Below are 13,329 nucleotides of genomic sequence, written 5' to 3'. Positions count from 1 at the left end.
ACAGCTAAAGCTGCAGGAAAGCCATTTACACCCAGTGATTTCATTGGATTAACTGACTCATTTTAAATTGTTCATAATGGCTCTTTTGTAATCCAGCTGGACCAAAATTACTGTCCTTTTGTGTTTCAAACACTACCTAACTATAATGAGGTTAGAGCAACGTTTGTTAGCAACATATGAGATTACACGCCTGCAGAAGTATAACTGATCTATATCATGTGTCGAAGAACATGATACAATGCTTCATTTAGCTCTTCATTTAACATTTATAAACTCAAAAATCAGTTGGAGTGGTGGTTTGCTTCTATTAAGCATTGTCCTACAGTCTTTTCCATGTACATTACTGTTTATTTATATCACAGTTTAATTCATTCAATACATCTACATGAAACCATTTGGTCTCCATAAAGGAAAACATGAGAGAACAGACTATTTTTTCAAGTCTGGTTGGCCTGAATTTTCTATTGATGGTGAATCTGTTACAATGCAATTGATATTTTATTTGTCACATTTTGTGTTTTCCTTTATAACTACAAATGCATTGGTTCCTAATATTTTTTTGGGAGTCTCCTACAGTGGTTTACATGCATAATATGCATTTAATATCACCACATTTTCTAAATATTCTCAAACAAATCGTTCGAAGCAGTTCTAAGAATCAGCCTCTCTAAACCCCTCCTTTCCGTCAACCTACTCTGCTCTAATTGGTCAATATTTGAAATGGCATAATGGGGCACTTTAAAAACTTAATTAAATTGTATTCCCTCATACTTGCCTGTTTTACTGTTCTGAGATTTTATATTTCTTCAAGGCAACTTAAAAGTCCCCATGAATCTAATAATCTTTAGCGACTAGATCTATATCTAGAGATAATACCAAGTGGTTTGACTTTGCAGAACCAGAAATGGTCAGCCAGAACACTTCAGAAACCACCCAAAACTACACTTACCATAATGACTTTTCTCCGGTGATGGATCGAAAAATCGACATATTGGGGGTGTGCGATATTTATCGTCTATGACATCTATTTGCATGTATTGCGTGGTGTATAGTTAAGTCAATCAGTCAATAATATTCATAAAATTCAAAAAGACAGCTACTTGCTTCTAAATGACACTTTGAATGAATTGTCTGAATGAATGATTCATTGAATTACTCATTACGGTCTTGCCGCCACCTATTGGCAGTTAGAGTTTTTTTTTTTTTTTTTTTTTATGTGACAGACCTAAACCAGCCCAGAAGGCTAGTACCAGCACAAAAACCCAAATTTTATCAATACTGCACACCACTAGTACATATCTAATTATATTTAACATAGGGCCTTCAGCACTACAGTAGTGAAGTCCCTTATAAAAAAGAATACACTGCATCATTTTACTAATTTTACATTATATATTTATTGTTGAAATTATGCACTTTAAAATAATATTATTAAGTGTGAACTGAATGTAATGTTTTCAGACACTTGACTGCATGTTTACTGCTATAAATTGAAAATGTATTATACTTTAAATTTATATCAAATGCAATTAGTTGAAGTTAAGATTACTTTTCTGACCCACTTTAGTAGGATTCAAGTACATCTTTGTATGACATTTCATAATTAATTTTACTGTCTTTAACATATGCACTTTAACATATACAATGCGCACATCTGTAATAAAACGTCCCCCACATGGCTCCGAGGGTGAATAAAGCAACCTGTAGCGAATCCATGTGTTTTTGTAAAATAAACATCCAGATTTCAAACGTAAAAATCACCTGTTGACTGTGGGACGCGGAATTACACATTTGAAGTCGCAATTGTGTACATTTAAAATATATATTACCATTAAATATAATATTGAATCTCACACTATAGTTAAAATAATAAAGCACTTTACATGCTTTAGCACATTAGTCAGCACATCAAAATACATGTTCTTTATACCACAACAAAAGTAAAAAAAAAAAAGTACATTACATTAAATGTACTTAAGTGTGTTTAGAAACATAATCATGAAAGTGTCTTTAAGTACACTTGCAAGAAGTGGTCTTATATTTCATTAATATTATCTGCAAGTACAGTTATTTATTATTATTATTATTTTTAAGATTGCGGGAAGTCGTGGCCTACTGGTTAGAGAGTCGGACTCCCAATCGAAAGGTTGTGAGTTCGAGTCCCGGGCCGGCAGGAATTGTAGGTGGGGGGAGTGCATGTACAGTTCTCTCTCCACCTTCAATACCACGACTTAGGTGCCCTTGAGCAAGGCATCGAACCCCCAACTGCTCCCTGGGCGCCGCAGCATAAATGGCTGCCCACTGCTCCGGGTGTGTGTTCACAGTGTGTGTGTGTTATCACTGCTCTGTGTGTGTGTGCACTTCGGATGGGTTAAATGCAGAGCACAAATTCTGAGTATGGGTCACCATACTTGGCTGAATGTCACTTCACTTTAAAAAGATTTCAAGTACACTGCATTCAATACCATTAAGCGCACTTCTTTTTCACAAGGTTTAAACTAAAAGTAGTAACAGTTTTATATAAAGTTAATATCTCACTGCAAGAATTGCTTTGGGGAAAGCATGCATGCATAACCATTTTATTCTGTTGCTCATGCAGTTTTGAGCACATTCCTGTTGCAGACCAGCATTCATTTTCATTGTCGCAGCAGTGTGTTAAAAATGGCCGATGTCCACACGCCCAGAAACTGGGGGTGTACTGTACAGAATTTAGCAGTGATTTCATTTTCTTTTTTTAGTGTCACAAAAACCAGAATCTCTTACGTAGGATTCCGCCAGAGGGGGGAAACGAGAATGAAAGAAATCTTCCTGACTTTGTTGGAAACCTCTTTGTCACAGTTACTAGGAGACGGGAGCTATGTGGCTGAACACTGCACTGAGACCGGGACAGGGAGGGTGGAGAATAGATATGGGACAGGCCTAAGAATACAAAAGTCGGGGGAAGACTTGAAAGATGAGACACCATTGAGACCAAACTCCTTATTTATTTGTTTTTGCATCTTCACACTAAGAAAAGTCCTTTTAAAGGCCCTTAAATGTCTTTGCTGCCAGAGACTGGATATGAATAGATCCTCCTCCCTGCCAGATTGGCATGAGGCTTTTGATAGGCAAAGATCTGGAAAACCAATATATATATATATATATATATACATATATACCTACCTATACTGAACACCTCACTTCTGTTATTGGTTCTTGAAACAGATAGTCCCACCCAAATTCTTTTTTTTTTTGGAAATCAACCTAAAGATCTTCATTTTTGTTCTTTTCGCATATTAAGTTATAAGATTAAATAAACGAACAAATAAACACACACTTAAGCAGGTTTTTATCTGAAACTCTGTGACACTCATAGCAACAGTTAATGACCTACTATATGTTTTGCCCTTATTTTTCCTGCACACACACAAACACACCTGCTCGCTGTGTTTCATGCTGACACTTGCTGGTTGAATGAAAAGCAGCATTAGTGGAGACAAAGGGTGTGTATCCAGCACATGTTCCATTGCTTTCTTTTGTACACCACAAACAGATCCATGTCACGAGATCCCTCCTGTTTACCTTTTCAGCAAAAGCACAACATGTGGGGTTGTCTTTGTGTGCACTTATCACATTTTAAATATCGAAAACGGCTACATCTCATGTTTCATTTACTGCTTTGTTTTGTTTTAACTACTAGAGAACAATTGCAAAATTTGGCCAAAAAAATTAAACTAAAACATTCTTCTTATCCGATTAGGATTTTCCACATATGTCCACTATGTTGAAACTGTTTTGTTTACTGTACCTTTACGACTAAGTTATGTGTTATGTTATGTTATGGCTAACTTATATTTTGTAGTTTATCAGGGAGGGCTGAATAGCTCTTAATTTATTAATGTGGAGGGACACGGTTGTGACATCATAACATGAAGACTACTGATATTAAATTTTAATAAATGATAATTTTGGACTGGTAAATGAGTTTGGAGTCGTTAACATCTCATAGTAGTTATTTTAGAAGAACAAGAAAATCCAGTTTTTCGTGATAAGCCAACATTAATTTTCATCATTGTTCCTTGTTTTCTCTCTGTTTTTCAATCTTGTGAAACTTTTCACATCTCACACTTCAGACTGACTGTTTATACATGTGAAAGTGATTAACAGGATATTGAGCGTTATAAGCGTTGAGGTAAAAGCCTTTTTCATTGTGCACTGTGTGATGTCTAATGTTTCTTCTTTCAGTTTCTGGTTTGGTTTGCTTTTTGGCCTTCAGGAAGCAGCTGCTCAGCATCGTCACCATTTTTAACTGAAGTACTGCTTGCATGCAGTCTGATGCACGTAGATATTTGAATATATTCGAATACATTGCATGATATTTGATATCCGTTCGAATTAGATTTTTCTCAAAAGTGACAGCCCTAAGAGTGACCAAAAATAAATAAATAAATAAAATAAGGACAACAAACAAATCCAACAACAGTAGGTAGGTGTGACATCCCTCACAGAAATAGTGTGGGTTTGAGTCAGCTAGTGGGACAGTAACTTTAGTTAGTTAGTTGTAGTGTATCATGTTGTAGTTGCTGACATTGCAGGAATTAAGTGTCCGGTTATAACTCACTTCCTACCCTATTATTCATTTCCTTTTCCTGTGGCATACCATCCACCTTTCTGAAGGACTTGTGTGTCAGTGTCAGAAATCCACTTTCATGGTCCATCGTTGCTCCATCAGAATCCGCTTAATGTATGCATGCTACTACAGCTTAGAAAACACAACAAGCTTTATTTCACTGGCATTTAAACATTCTACTTAACCTGCATTTGTATGCCTTCAGAGCTGCAAAAAGAAGAAATGTGTTCCAGCGGTCATTTCTGGAAGGTTAAACAAGTCATTTCATGCTCATTGAGTTGCTAACAGTGCTGAAACTGTACTGCTTCTGTAAGTGCCAACAGCACAGCCACTGAACAAATCCCAGCTGGCTGTAGTTTTCATCTTATCTTGCTAACTAAAGTAAATGTACAGAAACTGTAGTGCTCTGAATACAATAAGAGTCAGTTCCACAGAGGACAATTAGAGGATGTAGAGTGAATCTGCAGGGCTTCGTTCTGTGAGCAGCTGCTCATCTTTCTCCTTCATGTTAGTTTACTGTGTAATCACCAAACGTGTTGATATTAAAAATGCACATTTGGGCTTGTTTCAAAAATAAATTTAATTTTGTGTGCTAAAACAATGAAAAAAGTATGGGGTAAAACTTTATAGTCTTTTTTACTGTAGAAGCCCGTTTCTGACACTGAATAATAATAAAAAAATTTAATTGTGTATTTTTATCTCACAATTCAGACTTTTTTTCTTGCAACTCTTTCTTTTTTTTTCTCAGAACTGCACGATGTAAACTTGCAATTATGAGTTTAAAAAGTCGAGATATAAACTCATAATTTTAAGAAAATTGCCTTTTCCCCCTCACTTGGAATTGCGAGTTTATATCTAAAAAATTCTGAGATCAGAATTGCAAGAAAAAACATCAGGATTGCAAGATTTAAACTTGCAATTGTAAGAAATTGTGAGATTACCTTTTTTTTTCTACAATTTTATTCAGTAATGGAATTATGCTCCAGTATTCAGTAGACGAAAATGGGATATTGCTTCGATAGACCAATCTACTTCAAGTGTAAACTAAACGAGCCAATATGCAGACATTCCGCCACGTCCAGCTGCCTAGACTGATGGAGGATCTCAACAGGGTCTACAGTACGGACACTCTGGAGCAGCTTTAGCAAGCCGACACTAACCGGGGCCTCTCTGTGCCACTACCCGTTTGAGGTGAGAACACAGGAGGATACTGGCTCTACACGAAGGCTATAGAACCTAGCAAACGTGTTAAGGGTCGCCCAGCCCGCAGCTCTACAAATATCTGTCAGCGAGGCACCAGGAGTCAGCCCCCAGGAGGATGAAACACTTCTAGTTAAGTGAGCTCTCGACCTGAATGGGCAGGGCACACCCTGGGCCTGATAAGCCAGGGTTATTGCATCCACAACCCAGTGGGCCATCCTCTGCTTAGAGACGGCATTCCCCTTCTGCCGGCCTCCGTAACAGACAAAAAGCTGGTCTGAGGTCCTGAAGCTTTGTGTCCAATCTACGTAGCATCTCAATGCTCGGACGGGACAGAGCAAGGCCTGGGCTGGGTCTGCTTCCTCCAGGGTCAGCGCTTGCAGGTTCACCACTTGGTCTTTGAAGGGTGTAGTGGGAACCTTGGGCATGTAGCTGGGCTACAATTTTTTAAGAGTGGAGGGAGAAAGCCTTCGCTCCAGCCCTACCTGCAAAAAGGGAAGCAAGACCACGATCGGGCATCTTTTCAGGGGTCTTCTCTGCGAGAAGAACACCACTCGATGAACAGGTTCCACTTCAAGTTGTAAGCGTGTCTTGTAGACGGTGCTCTTGCCGAAGGTATGGTGTTCACTACCTCCTGGGGAAGGTCATCTAGAACCTCTGTGTCCCGTCTAGTGACCATACATGGAGTGTCCAAAGGTTTGGACGTGGGTGCCAAACGGTGCCCCGTCTCTGAGTCAGTAGATCCCTCCTCAGAGGAATTGGCCAAGGCGAGGCTGTCGTGAGGAGCACTAGTTCAGGGAACCAGGTCTGAGTGGGCCCATACAGCGCCACTAGCAAGACTTGCTACTAGTCCTCCCGGACTTTGCACAGTATCTGTGCGAGAAGGCTCACTGGGGAAAACAGTGCGTGTGACAGTGCGTCCATGCCGAGTGTTCACCCGGTCAGGGAGTAGAACAGCTGGCAGTGTGAGGTCTCTGCAGAAGCAAACAGATCTACCTGATTGGCTCTGAACCGTCTTCAAATCAGCTTGACCATCAGGGGATGGAGTCGCCATTCTCCTGGGATCATTGCTCATGACAGCTCGTCGGCTGTATGGTTCAGAGGGCCCGGAATGTAATGTATGTAACAGGCCGAGCGATGTAAGTGGCCACCATATGCCCCAGGAGCCTCTGAAAGAGACCTTGTACTGATATGCCCATCCTTCGAACGCTAACTGCAGAAAAGGTCTGTGGCTTGGAAGGAACGATACATGAAAGTACTCGTTCTTCAGGTCGATTGCTGCAAACCAATCTTGGGGACGGATGCACGCTGGTAAGCTCTTTGAAGAGGGCCCAGCGCGTTCTGTGGGTTGGTGCAAGAGAAGTGATGGTCCCCAGAGGGTTGGTTCCCTGCGAGGTTTGCCACCACTGTAATCCTCAAACCACCGGCGCTACTGCCGGAAGTGGTTCTCATCTGTCGCCACCAAAACGAGCCCAAGATCGCGGCAGCGGCAACGGGACTCCGCCCCCCTGAAGGTAGCAGAGCCTGGTTCGCAGCTCTGAGACGGTGTTCTTCCCGCAGTGGGAACATGATTCATCCACAAAGGCCACCTCAGCGTGCTCGACGCCCAGACAGGTGAGGCAGCGATCATGACCATCACCCGTTTGCCAGATAACAACAGCACCCAGAAACGCACAAGTGAAACGGCATCCTTATAAGGACGATCTGTCGACCCACCCGTGAAGCTCTTTTAGAGAAATTTGCTCTTTAGGAAATGCTCTTTTAGTGCTGAGGCGCACAGAGGGATTGGCCGCTTGCAACATGACAGGGGTAGTGCAGCCTGAAGTGCGCAACCCTCGACACAGGAACGACCGCCGCTGAAGCGCCGTTTCGCCAACACACAAAGCTTCCGAGAGCGTGGTGAACTCATAGTTCACATCAGACACGGTTGAGCACAACGATACTAACGCTCAGCTCCGAAGCGAAAAGGTGGTAGGCATTGCACCTGCTGCCTTCTTATACTCATGCTGTGATCAGCGGCAGCTGGATGCAATAATTGCAAGTCAATGTGCATTGGCTCATTTGGTTTATACTCGAAGTAGATTGGTCTATCAAAACGATATCCCATTTTCGGCGGTCACCGATGTGGCGTCGAGAGTGACCGACTGAAAGGGAACATGCATTGGATCATGTCGGTCTCTCTTCATCTTGTGTAGTCTGTTTTTTGTAGATTTTGCAATAGAAATGTACTCTGCAGCCTGCCTAAACAGTGTGATCTATCACAATGACATCATTACAAGTATTACATAATGTTTATTTCTCCAAAGTTTATGTGAATTCCCATTTGCGTGTGCAGCATGTTTGGTCTTTGATAACCCTGTTATGACCCCTTTGATGGTCCATATGTCAGAAAGTGTTAGTTTTGTTATGAATGAATTACAGTAACTTGAATCCATATCTGCATCTTCTTCTTATTACATACTCACTGATTTTACTAGAGTTCCAAGTGAAATGTCTCGCAGCACATTATAATGTGTGTGACTAGCAGTGATGTGGTGCTGTTTTGCTGAGTAGACTTTGGTTTCTTACTGACTCTCACTGTGTGGCCCAGTACAGCTGGTGAAGTGCTGTGTGTAATGGAAGCTCTGCCGTTTGGACCATCTGGAGAGATATGTCTTCCAGGTCTTCACAAGCTTCCATCACAAGGGCTTTTATCAGCTGTACTACTTTTTCGCCTGCACTTAACCGACTAACACTAGCACTTTTCCTTTTCTTGTATTTTAATTAAAAAAAAAAAAAAAAAAAAAAAAAAAAAAAAACCTACCTTTGATAATTTAAAAAAGTCTGCTTAAGTGTGCTTACAGAGAGTACACTTTTATGTACACTTATGAACACTTTGAAGTGTAAAAAGTGCACTTTAAAAGTTTTACTTTGAAGTACATTGTAAAAGATTGTTATCATGCTATAAAGCAAACTTATTTTCATGAGTTGATTAATATATCAATCACACGTAAAGTACTTAATTTTAACTGTAACACGTTAGTTGATGTTACAGTTAAAGTTCATATATTTTTTTACAAATATACTAAATTGTAACTTTACAAGTATATTTAAAGTATTTTTAAAGTATACTTTAGTTAACATAAATTCATTTTAGGAGAAAGATTTTTGATGACATCATTATAACCAAAATGTTGGTGTAAAAAATTCTGCTTACTGTGAACAGGCCTGTAGGTGTCAGCCTTATATTTATTCATTCTTACATTTTCGAATAAAAAAGTGTGTAGTATGTTACAACATAACAACATCTCCCTCAGTGATTTTTGTGATGCAGGTTTTGGCATCTAGTTTGTGAATGCGTAACAGCCATATTGCATATGTTTAACAGAGCTTGTGGTTTGTACAAAGTGTCTGCTAAGTGTCTGACGTAATGGTCTTTAGAGACAAAGTACACTTCTTCACGCGGCTTAAGCTGAATTGTGTGCTCCTGGAGCGCAGCCACGACTCTGTTCATGTCATCTTTCTGTTAGTGCTCCATGTTGAGATGAAACTGTATTTCACTATGCAATAAGATGCACATAATTACTTGTGTTTAAAGCTACGCTTTTGATAAAGCAGTAAGCAAAAAGCTAACTAAACTGAAGTTTATTAATGGGAGCAAAACAAAGAAACCAAACCGAGCCCCTGTCAAGTTGCTTGAAGGGTTGTTACTTCTCAATACAAGGCAGAAAGATGGCTGTAGGTCATTGTATATTTCATTCATTAACAATGAAGCCACTTGTATCTCATTCTGTTGATTTAGAAAGACATTAATTACAAATGCACATGTTCAAGAACATCCGAAAAGGTTGATGAGAATGATGATGAAGGATTTGGGAGGGCCGATCCTCTCTCGCATAATGGAGCAAACAGCTGCTGGTATCCGTTCCACAACAGCAGCATTCCGTCTTATCCCAGAACAGGAAACTATCGAAACAAGAGCAGATTACACACTTCAAGTGCTTCCATTTTCTCACTTCAGCATCTAATTGTCACTATGGATATGTTTACAGTGCAATGGAGAGTAACATCAGAAGAGCATGTTATTGTTCCCTGTGTGTATGTAACACTACTACTATCATGGACTGGGTTTGGATAGAGTTTGGGTCAATGACATGACATTTGACCACCCCCCGCCAACCCCATCCCCACCCACTCATTGCTATTTATGCTATTTATATATAGGCTAATATGACTCATCTGTGATTTAATATTTTTTTAATTAAATTTTCAATTTAATTTAATTGAACTTTTTGAGACAAAAAAATGCAAGTGCGTGCACTCTCTCTGGGGCAAGAGCAGCGTGAATCTGAACATGCTTGTTTTGTGCAAGAGCAAATGACATCTGCGTGCGAGCGGAGTGATTCGTGCGAGCGCATTATATTAATGTGCTTTTGCGCTACAATAATGCGATCTTGACATTTGCCATTAAAATAACACCATACTACAGCATCAATGCGAACGCATGGCAAAATATACAAAAATGGACGGGATTTTATATATATATATATATATATATATATATATATATTAGGGGTGTAACGGTATGCAAAAATCACGGTTCGGTACGTACCTCGGTTTTAAAGTCACGGTTCACTTCATTTTCGGTACAGTAAGGGAAAGAAATGCAAACATTAAACTGCAGGTTGTTTATGACTATACACTTTTAAAAAAATATATACTTTTTAATAATATATATATAAAATAAAAAAAGAATAAGAAATAAAATACTGCTGCAAAGTTCTCCACTAAATAAAATACTCTCAGTCTCAAACCAATATCATATAATAAAATATAATGAAAAATATAAATAAATAACTATGATTACAGTGCAGCATTACCAATCCCAGCTTGTAGGCCTACTTCACCAGAACCGTGCTGTGCCTGCTGCTGTAGGTGACATAGAGGGAGGCCGCCGACAGACCAGGCTCTTGTCTTAATGACAACAATATCTATACTTCATGTTGAGCATAAATATAAAGCCTACTGATAAAGGACACCGTCAACAGTATTGACGGCAAAATAGACTATGTTTGACAGGTGCAATATTTGAAAGTCGCTAATTATTAATTTATTTTTTTAATTACATTTATATCTGAATTTATGTCAACCTATAGACTTTCAAACATCAAAGTGTCATGAATTAATATGTATTTGTGTACAAAATGACATATAAACATATTTCCTATTATAATTTGCCTGGAAACGCTTGCGTGTCGCGTGAAAAATAGGCGTCGGTTCTATTTCTAGCATGCAATCGTTTTCCGCGCGGTTCGAGCCGCGCCTGAGATGCGCGTCTCACGCAGGCAGTCTGCAAGCTCTAACCTGGACTGTCTATGGTTAATATGGGAGCCAAATTAAAAACGGACACGCCACGCAGCTGAGACGCCGGCCTTAGAATCAGCTGCAGGGCGGGATTTGCGCTGAACGCGGAGACTTCCGCCACTTAATATGTTCGTTTGGAAACACGAAAATGTACTTATGTTCCGTGCACAAAATATTGCATTCCGTCATTCGGTACATACGTGCACCGTACCGAAAGCCCTGTACCGAAACGGTCCGGTACGAATACACGTACCGTTACACCCCTAATATATATATATATATATATATATATATATATATATATATATATATATATATACACACACACACACACACACCGTATTTTTTCGGACTATAAGTCGCACCTGAGTATAAGTCGCATCAGTCCAAAAATACGTCATGATGAGGAAAAAAAACATATATAAGTCGCACTGGACTATAAGACGCATTTATTTAGAACCAAGAGAAAACATTACCATCTACAGCCGCGAGTGGCCGCTCTGTGCTGCTCAGTGTAGGCTACAGGAGCACTGAGCAGCATAGAGCGCCCTCTCGCGGCTGTAGACGGTAATGTTTTCTCTTGGTTCATTTGTCTTAGTTCATTTCTCTTGGTTCATATATATATATATATATATATATACACGATTCAAATGGAAATAGAAATATAAAAAATTATTAAAGAATCACAATAGTTTTTTTTGTCCACATTGCAAAGCCCTAATTTAATGCCAATGGTTATTTTAGATTATAAAAAGCCTCTAAAAAGTAGAGGAAATGCGAACTTAAGCTCAAATGTCTCATAATGGTGTTTTAGCAGCATTCCACTGGAGCCTTTGGAAACAAAAATGTAGAATGTTCTATTTGATTTCCTTTCTTTTTGACTTGCATTTATGTGATTTTTTTACACATGCATATATAACTGTATGTGCACATTCCTTCCAGTCGCTTGGATGGCACCATTGTGTCGCCAGGCAGAAGTCAGGATTCAGGAAGCAGAGAACACTGGAGGAGAAACATTTTGGGGAATTCTGTGTTCTTAGAGGGCATGCTGATGAATCTGGATGTCAACAGAACCTGTTTATTTTTAGGGCTAGTGACTAATTAACAATCTATTCATGGATTTCAGAGTGCTAAAAAAACTAACTGTGAATGTAGATAACAAATGGTAGCTTGTTGGTAAGTAGAGTTGCCACTTCACCCAAATATTAGCAAACAATCACACTACTAGTAAAATTAAATGATTGTTGATACCAAAGCAAAAACTAATATGCTATTGAACATACCAATGTGGTGTGCATTTTGTTAGTAGAGATTGTTGCAGATTTAACTATTTTTTGGTTTTGTTCATGCATTGTTAAACATCTTGTAACCTGCTAGCTTGGTAAGCCAAAGCAAGCCATTGCCAAATAGAATTGTATTTCTTTACACAAAGAACTGGGTCAACATGTTGCACATGTCCTGAAAAAAGAATCATGTATTTGTATGCTGGCAAACTTGCCTTTTGAGTTGATTATCAATTGTGTCATTTGGATTGGAGAGAGTTTACACACAGGGAATTAAGTTTTGGCCAACATGTGCTTTTTATTTTGACACTTTCACAATCACATACAGAATGTTTGGCTAATATCACTGAGACTGATCCTTTTTTCAAGTACTAACAAACATATAATATGCATGCTAACAAACAACTAGTTAGTAGTAAGAATTGCTCCCTAAACTAAAATGTTACTTTATTTATTTTTTATCACATACTGCATTTCATAATGTGATTATTTTGAAACTGTTGAACTGCATTATCTTCACATTCAGTTTATACCTTAATGTATCATTTAATTCAACTGTTCTCAATGATTAATCAGTCGTTTGGGACGTATGTTGTTTTCTATAGTCTATAGAACTAGTTTGGCATTTGCAAATATACTGAATTCTTATTAAAGTGCAGTATATACTATTTCCCTTAAACTAAAAAGTGCTACTGCTATCCAGCTCAGTTCAATTTTGTGCAAGGTGTTCAGTTGTTTATTATCCTGAAGATTTTTTTTTTCTTAACTTATGACAATCCAGGGACTTCTGGGCTCATTCTGTCTCTCCTTAGCTTTCCTTTTTGGACATTTTCCCCCTTGCAGTCTCTTTTTCTCATTCACTCACTGATCTCTCGCTCACTTCATCAGTTGTAT

The 13,329-nt window shown here is 38.9% G+C and overlaps 1 protein-coding gene across 2 annotated transcripts in view; it reads left to right on the top strand.

The window, feature by feature from the left end:
- The window catches only part of LOC132130034 (rho GTPase-activating protein 26-like), a 78,851-nt gene that overhangs the window by 15,962 nt on the left and 49,560 nt on the right, over window positions 1–13,329 (top strand). The window lies entirely within an intron of this gene.

Source organism: Carassius carassius, chromosome 47, assembly GCF_963082965.1.
Source record: "Carassius carassius chromosome 47, fCarCar2.1, whole genome shotgun sequence".
Taxonomy (NCBI): domain Eukaryota; kingdom Metazoa; phylum Chordata; class Actinopteri; order Cypriniformes; family Cyprinidae; genus Carassius; species Carassius carassius.
Note: the sequence above shows the minus strand (reverse complement) of the source record. Positions and strands in the feature narration are given on the sequence as shown.